Here is a 9,087-nt window from a genome sequence, read left to right as displayed (position 1 = left end):
AAGAGAGCAGGGGTGCTTGTGCACGCACAGGCAGGGGGAGAGGGGGAGAGAATCCTCAAGCAGACTCCCTGCTGAGCCTGCACTGGAACCCAGGACCCTGAGATCATGACCTGAGCCAAAATCAAGAGTTGACTCTTTATCCAACTGAGCCACCCATGCATCTCTTATATATATATATATATATATATATATATACACGTATATATATATATGTATATATATATATAATTTAAACAGGATTTTTATTTTCATAGATATATGCAAAATCTTTCATAAGATGAAGATATGTCTTAGAGATACTATTATATTTCAGGGAACTTAAGCAATACAAGGACATCTAGTCATACAATAAAACTCAGTCTGCAAACAAGCTGTTATGTTCTAAAATTCTCCATTATCAGCTCTTGACAAAATAATACATATTTCACATTTCGTTACATATTCAGTGAAGGTTGACATTCTTATTTTCCCATGTGATTCTGTCAGGTTTTCATTTTTTGTTTATTCCTTTTGGATGTTATAAAAATTATTTGTGGTATTCATTTTCAAGAAATGGTTTGGTCAGAGTCTTACTTGTCTTTGTATAGCTATAACCTTAACACAGTGTCTTGCAAAAGTAAAGATGGTAGATGATTGACTGATAAAGAGATTTACAGCTAGGGGTCAGGAGTGAGGATCTGCATTTCTGGGGTTATATTTCTGATTTCTAGTATCATAGGTTGTTTATGTATTGCTAATTAAGTATGTTTTTTATAGAACAGGAACTTTCGTTTTTTATATATTAATTTGCCTATTTCCTCTTTGATGCGGTTTATGTTATAATTTAATCAAACAGAATTATTCCTTGGATGCAGAGCTCCAAAGCAAGGTCCACTCCCAGGAGAAAGCAGTAACAAAACAAAACAGAAAATAAAAGAAAAAAATATGGATATATATGAAGAGAAAAATTTTAATTATATCAAACTAAGGGCTGTTGAAACTATAATTTAAAGGATAAATCTTTAAGACACTACAACATGTTACCATATTCAATAAAATGTTTCTTTACCAGGAGCCAAGTTTTACTGAGCTTGACAGAAAAGAATTTGTTATCGTTTGAAGTATATGGATTAGCTAGTGTTTTTTCTTATTGTTGTTTTAATCATTATTTTAGTTTCTCCTATTTATCACTGTGATACATGCACACTCTTCAACAAGAAAGACAATACAGCAAATTAGACTACTAGTAAGGAACAACATCTATAAATCATACATAGTAGAAATTATTACTTTTATTTTCGACTTTTTACAAATATGTCTATAGTGAATACCATTGGTTGCCAACTACCCCACCCTGATTTGGGGAAGTTAATCTGTTTCTCTACCAGGTAATTCTTCCTCCCAAGTGCTGGAACGGCTTAATGGTTCTCAGCATTTCTCTTTGGCATACTTTGTTCAGATATGGGGACAAATAATTATCTTAGTCAATAAGACAAAAGCAGAGTGTCATAGGGGCTCTTGGGAAAAGATTATTTATTCTTAAGCCCAAGAAAAGAGTAAATGAACCTGAATAACTAATAGTGTGGAGCCACCAGATCAACTAACCCTTAGTCTACTTTATCTTTCTATGTATGTGTCACATTTCTTTACTGTTTAAGCCTTTTTGGACATTTTCAAATTTTTGTATCTTCACACATCATGAGTTTTTTGCCAAAACCATTCATGAATAAAATTTAATTTGGGAAATGGTATGCTCCAAGACTGTGGTAATGTAGAATGCAGACCCTGTATGCTATCATTCTGGCCACAGCTGATTGGACCAAGCCTACATATCTAATTGGAGGTGCCGGAATAGGTTGTTATAGAATTTCTGTTTAAAGGTTCATCTGGGGCAGGTCAGAACCTGAATAACATGTGGTTTTCATCTTCTGTCCACCGTTAGGTCTGAACTTCATTAGCTGATCCTGTCTTCAGTTAGTCAGGAGGTTTACATTCCTTAATTATTTGATTTAAAAAAAAAAGAAATCAGAAAAAAAATAAATAGAAGGGTAAGAATGAAGGAAAGAATGAAGGGAGGGAGGGAGGAAGGGAAAAAGGAGAAAAGAAAAAAATCAGTAGCTCTTTAGAGCATTGATGAATTATAATATTTTAATTCAAATCTTTATTTAGATTGACTCAGTACAATCTTGGCTAGCAGCATCTGGAACACCAGGCTCTGTTCCTTAGCCTGCTGGCAGAAGACATTTGTAGAATTTACCCAGATTGCACGGGAAAGCTGACGAGTTGTTTACAAGAATGTTTCTGTATATTTTTCAGAATGTTTCTCTGTATATAAAACAACATAAGTGTCTCAGGAATTATCCACCCTCCCTCATGCTTATTCTGTGGTGTGGAGACCTCCAAAAATCCTAGTGTGATGGCTTGGACACTCACATGGGTAGTGGTATACTTAATTCTGAGACTCTCCATTCTAATAGAGTCATGTTCCATTCACTATTCACAGTTTCTTGCTCTTTCCACATATGGGAAAGATTTCATGTACTTTTCTTTCTGATGTGAGGAAATTCAGTTTTAGTAATACCTGAGTTTATATGATGACTAGTCCCATCAGTCCAGGCCAGTCTACATTTTTGGTTGTGGCAAAGGTATAAAGACAGCTCAATTCCAGCCAATCTGATGTTAATCTCTCTTATCCTCCAGGGATGACAAACATTTCTTAAGTAATTTAAAGAATTTTGTGTCTAATTCTCTCTCTCCCTCTCCCTCTGCCCCTCCCTCCAGCTCATGCTCACTCCCTCTCTCTCTAAAAAAATAGAGAAAAAATAAAATAAAGTACTTTGTTTCTATATTAAAATCAAATCTAGTTGGTCACTTTGCATAAGTGTTTTATAACACATCTGCTTAATGAAATCGCAAATTTCTGTTAATGGTCTTCTACTTGTAAAATTCTAAAGAATTCTACATTGTTTTGAAAATTTATTCCTGTCTCAGTGTAACTTCTGCAGTTGTGATTATCCTTTTACTGATACAATAAACAGTATAGCAAATGCTGACCTGCACCTGCGCCCTTATTGCCATAACACAAAGTCCTGGAACATTGAGTTGAACATATACATGCAGGTCGAAAAGGCGCAGTTGCAGCCCAAAGTGGAGCTCCATGTGGTATCAAGACAGGAGACAATATCCCATAAAAAGTTAGATTCTTACATACACTCTAAAACATGGATGAAACTAGAGGACATTATGCAAATGACATAAGTCATTCACAGAAGGATAAACACTGCACGATCCCACTTACATGAAGTATCTAAAGTCATCAAACTCATAGAAGCAGAGTAGCATGGTGGTTGACAGGGCCTGGGCCGGGAGATATAGGGAGTTGCTCAATGGGTATAAAGTCTCAGCTGTGCAAACTAAATAATTCTAGAGATTGGCTGTACAACATCCTACCTATCATTTACAATACTATGTTATGTACTTTAAAATTGAAGAGGGTAGATCTCATGTTAAGTGTTCTTAACACAATTTTTAAAAAATGCTTAAAGAAAAAAACTTACTTTTGGTTTTGACTCATGTTAGAGACATCTAACATTTATTTAGCAACTGGTAACAAATAAAGTTTGTTCTTTATGAATTTAAATATGAAGTAAGCATAAACTGGACATCATATAATCGATTTAGTTACCACTGGCATTGCATGTAATCTTTCCTACTATCCTTCCCTTGCTATGATAAAAAGCAGCAAACATGCATATGGTCCCAATACTGTGGAACAGAATGCAGGTATCTTTCTGAAATTTGTGATTGTCTCCTCACAATAATTGCATATGTAAACTTTAAAAATACTAAGTTTTTTAGACATCAGTCATAATTTTAGCACTGTTTTACTTTAGGCACTGTTCATATTTCTGAACCTTTCTAATTTGGTACAAAAATAATTTTAACTAAAAACAGCTTTAGTAATCAGCATATAGCTTAATATTATATATCTCATAATAAATAATAATAACAGGCTCTAATTAAAATTTAATAAAATAGGTATATTTAGGTAATAGATAAACCAAGGAGAAGAAAAGGATTTTAATTTAGACATTGCCCTCTCTTTCTGTATTTTACTTGATTCCTGAGCAGAAAGACTGAATTAAGAAGCAGCCAGAAGGCATAGAAGCAGAGTGGAAAAGCTCTTCTCTTTTTAGTAACTTTTGTGCCTGTTTTAAATCGATCATTTGTTTCATCAGCTAATCCCCAAGTAGAGGGCATGTCCTTTCCACTTGTAGGAGTCTCTTACAGAAGTTGAATTCCCTCCTTATCACCTCAAGCCAATAAGTACTTTATTTTCCTTTCGCTTGTTGTTAGGAAAAAGGAAAAAAAAAAATGGCTCATACCACTTGCTGGAGCTGTCTGCATTTTAATCCAAGCCTATGAACGGACATCAGAGTGCCCTTATGATATTTTGCACAAAAGGCTCAGTGTTCGTGGCTGTACTCAGAGAACCCAAAATAGCATTCTGTAAGCAGTGACACACTGGTGGTGTGGTACTAAGCGCACAAGCATCTGTAGCTCGGAGCACTGTGGCACATGTCAGGTTTGAGGAGAAGCCTGGGAAGCAGAATAAGAACCATCTCTCTTCCTCTTCCTCATGTGTTTATCATGAATTTTGAATTTCAATTTTTGCAGAATTCCTAGAACTTGAAGATACACAGGTAAGGATGTAATAATTAGGCATATTAGAGTTACATAACTTGTCTCTTAATGAATACGGAGCCAGAAAGGACTTGAAAAGTGCTTTGCTAGTTTGTGCTTCATCAGGGAAAAAATTTTTCTAAAAAATTTAAAATCACAATGTGTATATTGAACTTTCTCTAAAACAAATATTTGTGAGAGCAATTGCCGTCTCTACAATTCGGATTGAGGAAAATAAAAGTTGCTCATTCCAGAACATTTAAAATGTTACATTTCTTGGGAGAAATGTATCACCTCTGTTTCTTTTTCTTCCTCTAGGATTTTGTTTTTTAATTTAGCATGTATTTATCTCTGTACTATCGGATGCTGTGAACAATAAAATCTCCTTAAAGATATAAGAAAAATATAGAGTAAATATTTTAATACAATTAATTATTTACTTCTTAGGAAATGATAGTCAATGTGGAGCTTTCCACATATCTGAATAAAATTAAACATTTCTTTGAAGGGCAATTGATTCTCAAAGTTGACCTATAATTATTTTATTTTCTTCCTCTTTGCCAGTTGTTTTGGCTATTAAACTTTTTATTGACTTTAGAAAAGTCTTAAAGCCAAAAAACTAAAGTAAGAATATAATAATAATAATGAAAAGCAAACAATTGGGCAAATTATCAATACAGATACCTACATATTCAAACATGTGCACATATTAATTTGCAGTAAATTATATATCACATAATAAAAAGCCAATTCATCAAATAAGAAAGACACACAAAAATATGAAAGACATAAAAATGTAAATTACAAAAATGCCAATTGTGAAAGATATTTAATATTGTTTCAGTTTTAACTTATTGAAGTAATTTTAATAGGGTTACTAATTTTAATAAAATATTTCAGTGTAAGTTTGCCAAAGAGATTTAGTAAATCTGTAACTGGCATATAAAAAACACACGAAGAGGTAGCAACAAAAATATCTAAATAGAATGACAAATGTTTTCTTTATATAAATTTATATTTTAGCTCAAGGAATGCATTTTTTGAACCAATATATCTATGGAGAAGATATTATTTATGTAAAATAGTCACAAATTTAGCTATATATATTTATATTTTGGATACATTTGCAATATCAAGTAATGTAATAAAATAATGTACATTCATATAATATCCTTTAATCCAAATTCTAAATACTTTAGATGTTTAAGTATCACATATATGCAAATATATGTAGAGACATAATTTTTAGTTTGAAAATATTTAAATTTTTATATAATGTGGACATTTCTATTTACCAAATTTTGTAACCAATAAATGTATTCCCAAAAAGGAACAAACATTATAAAATTAAAAGTCTAAAATTATTAAATTTTTACAAATAACCAGTTTATAAAATCTAGAAGTCATCTCTAGATGACTTATTCTCTTATTTTTATATGTGTTTTCTGCTTTACCAAGGCTCTTTAACGACTGAAATGTCTCAGATCGTTATGTAAATTATATCTTCATTTTCCATTCTCAATTTTAGTAATTCTTTACTTGTGCCCTAATAAAATATTGAAATATTTATATGTTTATGCTTAAACCCACTATCTTTACCCCTCTCTCTCCCTCTCTCTCTCTCTCTCACTCACACACAGACACACACACACACATACACTGTAGAAGTCTTAAAGAATATTTTATCTATTCATATATTTTGTTTTGTTTTGTTTTCCCCTTTGGAATCTTTCCAATATACTTATCTCTGGGAACTTTTTAAAAAATTAATTGAATTAGGGGCACCTGGGTGACTCAGTCTGTTAAACATCTGCCTTTGGCTCAGGTCATGATCTCATGATCCTGGGATCAAGTCCTGCATTGGGCTCCCTGCTCGGCGGGGAGCCTGCTTCTCCCTCTCCCTCTGCCTGCTGTTTCCCCCTGCTTGTGCTCTTTCTCTCTCTCTGTCAAATAAATAAATAAAATCTTAAACATAAATTAATTCAATTAAATTACCATAAGTTGAGACGCTTTAACATGATTTGCATAAATGTTTCCCAAGCATTCTTAAGAAATCTGACCCATCTTACGGAATTTGTTATAATAGAGATACATACAATTTGATAAATGATAATCTATAAATATAAACTGATAATTGAGTTTTTTTGACACTCATGCTCTTAACACGTACCCTTTAAATACTGTTACATTCAAAGTTTTACAGAGCACTGTTTAACATGTTACTGAGTAGTAATAGAGTAGAAATAAATGTATTACATGATTTAAAAGGATATATTGGTCTTTTCATATACCTTTCTTTAGACTGGGATTTATTGCTACTGACCTAATGTTCGAGAACCATGATAATAAATATGAGAAAATAGAACTTTTATATTTTGTTGTCATGACAATTCCCTCTAATATTTATGATCTTCCAATACCTGTATCTTTGCTTTGGCGTAACAGATTGGGGATGAAAAATAAACAAACATGAAACTTAATAACCCGACATGAATCCTTTCTTTCTAGCATTGCTCTTGACATCTGCCCTATTTGAGAAATGAGTTACTTTTGCCAAAGTGACCAGAAAGATGTTTGACACTTTTTAAAAATCCATACTGTTAGAGTTTTCAACTTTCATCACCACTCACTAGAAGGAATCCACCTAAAATGCTCTAAAACCTGCCTTTTTTACAACTTAAAACAAATCAGTTTCTTTTTGAAATGATGCGTGCCCTGTTGAAAATTCTAAATGATCCAGCAAGAGCATTCGTATCTCACTTTAAAAACCACTTTAGAATTAGTAAAACAAATGTTTTTGTCAGAAATTCATTGCACTAATTACTCAATAAAGGACATTCAGAATCATCAAAGAATGTTTTAAAATTAAAGCAAAGCATATAATTGTCTGAGATTTTGCTTTGACATACCAAGTCAAGTTTGAAATGTAAGTATTGGACATGACTTATCAACATACAGGATCAGTATATCTACATTTTGTAAGAACTTACATGATAAATGAACTTGTAAATTTGTAGAATAGTATATTAAAGTGGGAATAACTTTAGCACATCAATTATGGCTTAAAATAACCTAGGTAATTTTCTCTAAGTGCAAAATTTAGAAATGTCATTTCTGTGGAAATGAGCAAATTATACATAAATCATAGAAAAGGAAAATGCCACCATTTTTTCTGTCTTTAAATTGGTTTATAACTAAATTGTTTCCAGGAGTTTGCCACGTATTTTATTTTTTTAATTTCTGGTGGAGACTTTTTAAATCTCTAGTGAAGATTCTATGACATTTTTTTGATATTCATTTGATAATTTCAAGACCACATAAATTATTTGTTAAAATTCTATGCCATTTTATTATTTTCTATCCCTCATATTCTTTTACTTTTTTTAAAACTTTTTATTTTAATTCCACTTAGTTAACATGCAGTGTTATATAGTTTCAGGTGTATAATATAGTAATCTAACACTTCCGTACATCATCCTGTGCTTATCATAAGTGCGGTCCTTAATCCCCATCACCTATTTAACCCATCTCCACACCACCTCCCCTTTGGTAATCATCAGTTTGTTCTCTCTAGTTAAGAATCTGCTTCTTGGTTTGCTTCTCTTTTTTTCCCTTTGCTGGTTTGTTTTGTTTCTTAGCAAAACCACATATGAGTGAAATAAAATGTTATTTGTCTTTTTCTGACTGACTTATTTTGCTTAGCATAATGTTCTCTCACTCCTTCCACATCATTGTAAATGTCAAGATTTCATTCTTTTTTAAAGCTCAGTAATATTTGTGTGTGTGTGTGTGTGTGTATCACATCATCTTTATCCATCCAGTAAACGGACATCAGCTATTTCCATAGTTTGGTTATTGTAGATAACCTCCTATAACCATTGGGATGCATATATACCTTTGAATTAGTTTTTTTTTTTGTATTCTTTGAGTAAATATCTAGTAGGGTAATTGATGGATTATAGGGTAGTTCTATTTGGATAATTGATGGATTATAGCGTAGTTCTATTTTTCATTTTTTTAGGAAACTCCATACAATTCTCCAGAGTGGCTGCACCAGTTTGCATTCCCACAACAGTGTGAGAGGGTTCCCCTTACTCCACATCCTTGCCAAAACCTGTTAAATCTTGTGTTGTATGCCATTTTATATAGTAGATGACATATATAAAGTTATTTTTATGAAATTTAAATTTAAACTATTTTAAAGATACGAAGCAATGTTGTCATTGTGTGTGTGTGTGTGTATTAAACCAATGTTTAAAACACACAGTTCTTAAATTATAAGTATAATTTTTAAGAGATTATGTGACATTGTATTATAATTGAACACTGGGATTGTAAGGAAAACAGGAACAAGCAATACAGTTTTAACACTGTATATATGTAAGTATTCAAATTAGCTGCTTTCTACATATTAAGAAACAAAAT

At 32.3% G+C, this 9,087-nt stretch overlaps 1 protein-coding gene across 1 annotated transcript in view; it reads left to right on the top strand.

Annotated features, from left to right (window-relative positions):
- The first annotated feature begins 4,510 nt into the window (after nt 1-4,510).
- Nucleotides 4,511-9,087, top strand: part of CDH19 (cadherin 19) — a 93,716-nt gene continuing 89,139 nt past the window's right edge. Inside the window, exon 1 of the mRNA XM_002922054.4 lies at nt 4,511-4,682. The gene's annotated coding sequence lies outside the window, so the exon portion shown is untranslated. The remainder of the gene's footprint in view (nt 4,683-9,087) is intronic.

The sequence above is a fragment of the Ailuropoda melanoleuca genome, chromosome 14 (assembly GCF_002007445.2).
Source record: "Ailuropoda melanoleuca isolate Jingjing chromosome 14, ASM200744v2, whole genome shotgun sequence".
Classification (NCBI taxonomy): Eukaryota; Metazoa; Chordata; class Mammalia; order Carnivora; family Ursidae; genus Ailuropoda; species Ailuropoda melanoleuca.
The sequence above is the reverse complement of the archived record's forward strand: the minus strand, read 5'-3'. Positions and strand labels throughout refer to the sequence as shown.